This window comes from Silene latifolia, chromosome 5, assembly GCF_048544455.1.
Source record: "Silene latifolia isolate original U9 population chromosome 5, ASM4854445v1, whole genome shotgun sequence".
Classification (NCBI taxonomy): domain Eukaryota; kingdom Viridiplantae; phylum Streptophyta; class Magnoliopsida; order Caryophyllales; family Caryophyllaceae; genus Silene; species Silene latifolia.
Window position 1 is genome coordinate 38,812,360 of NC_133530.1, and position 2,452 is coordinate 38,814,811.

The following is a 2,452-nucleotide window of genomic DNA, read 5'->3' on the forward strand; positions in this document are numbered from 1 at the left end:
GTAACCCCATCAAACCCTGCAACTCTTGCCAAAACCTCGATATGAATCCCGCATCACTATCCGACACAATAATGTTTGGTTCTCCGTGTAGTCGTACCACATGCTTTCTGTATCCATGAGCCAGCTGAATCTTACTCCAAGTATCTTTCATTAGGATAAAATGGGATGACTTTGTCAGACGATCGACAATTACCCAAATCATGTTATTACCCAGCCAAGTTCCTTATAAACCCACAATGAAATCCATAGAAATTGATTCTCATTTCTATTCGGGCACCTCAAGTGATTGAATCTTACCTTGTGGTCTCCGATGCTCCCCCTTGACTCTCTGGCAAGTCAAACACCTAGCCACTAACTCCGCTACCACTTTCTTCATACCAAGCCACCAAAACGTCTTCTTCAAGTCCTTATAGAGCTTCTAACCCTCCGTATGTACCAAATAAGAAGTGTAATGAGCCTCCGTCATAAACAATTTCCTCTTGATGTCATCATAAAGTTCGGGCTCGATAGTCAAATCACCAATGACATCCCCCTTGTGAATCATATGAATCCCCATCTTTGTCATTTCAACTTTCAATTTCATCAATGACATGGCAGTGCATAACGAATGGGCACTCTTCCTACTCAAGGCATCTACAACCACATTAGCCTTTCGCTCATGATACATGATCTCCATATCATAGTCCCCATTCAGCTCAATCCACCTCCTCTAATGCATATTCAGCTCTTTTTGAGTGTAGATGTACTTCAAACTCTTATGATCTGAAAACACTTTAAAGGTCGCCCTGTTGATGTGTCTAATTTATATATGATTTTACTCTCTATTTTAGCTCGGTTTTATTCGATTATTACACTTTTATTAGTGTATTTGTGAGCTAATTCCGTGTTCTAGGTGTTTTGCTTGTATTCATTGCATTTTGTAGGAAATGAATCATTCGGTAGCTTTTACCCATCAAGTTAGCAAGCACCAAAGTTCACAAGGCTAATGGAAACAAGACTTTGTAGACACCTCGTTTCTGCACCTCCCGCTAACCAGCCAGTGATGATTGGGCCGCATGTTTAATTATGCAGAGCGGTTTATGACATTTCCAAAGTTCGTCGAAAAGTGGTAGCTCAAACTGTCAAGTCAACCTCATGGTCGTTATCTACGCGCCGATACGGTCATTTTGACAGTAATTAGTTCATTACCGCTATACAGCCCATGTATTTCTTTAAATACGAGTTCGATGCAAATTAATTATCCACGATTCTTGGAACGTCTCGTCCTCTATAAAATAAATCTCAAACAGTTGGTTCTCGGAAAATCCCGTTTCCAAGATAATTAGTATCCAGCAGTTCTCAGAAAGATCCGCCTCCTTCATGTCAATTATTCTTCAGCGTTTCTCGGAAAGTCTCGCCCTCTGCCAAAGTCAATTATTGTAGCAGATCTCGAGAAGTCCTGGCTTTTTCTCCGCGTTTCTCAGAAAGTCTCGCCCTCTTACGAAATTAAGTTTCGTCAGCGTTTCTCGGAACGTCTCGCCCCCTACTCAAGTCAATTATTCTTCAGCATTTCTCGGAAAGTTCCGCCGTCAACCAAAATAAGTATTAATTAGCGGCTCTTGGAAAGTTTCGTTGCTTCAAGCATACTCAGAAATTCTCGCTCTTCTAACGTCAAGTTTGCTCAGCGGTTCCCGGAAAGTCCTGCTCTTCATTGTTGGTACTCAGAAAGTCCCAGTTCGCCTATATCTCAGGTATGATTTCTTCTTATGGCTGTCGAGCCTCCTTGCGTAGTCTAATGGACTTTAAACGACCCTACCCGATAGTCGACAGACTTTAAAATGTTCCCGACAACAGGTCCCTGGCTACGACCCCTTGAGCCGCCTCGCGTCCCCATAGTCTTTAGGTTGTAATCTTCGATGGACCTGGAGGCTAGACTTTGACTTTTGCCTTGTGATGATTGGGCCACATGTTTAATTACGCGGAGTGATTTATGACATTTCGTAAGTTCATTGACACGTGATAGCTCAAACAGTCAAGTCAATTAGAGTTCATTTGGAGTCCGGGTCAAAAACCGCTTCCATTTTCTAAACCGTCTTAAACCCGAGTCGGAATATTTTACAATTTTCAGGAGTAAAATTCCTAAATTTTATCTATCCCGAAAATATTTACCTTGCGGAATAAGGAAGCCTACGTCTTCCCTAATTCCTTAAATCAACCGCGGAAATCTTTCTTGCTGAGGAGGAAACTGCCCAAAAGAAAACGCAGCAGGTGCATCGCCTCTTGGAAGGGTCGCAGTTCCTGCTGCGCCTCTTCCTGGGCTGCTTTTTCTCCAGTTTTCATATTTCTTCGGGATTTCTTTTGTAATCCTACTTTTACCATAATTCCTCCACGTAATTAGTATAAATAGAGGCCTCCGCCTCACATATTTCTCACGCAAATGTCCGCCCTTCTCTTCTCCCTTCGCATTCTAAAA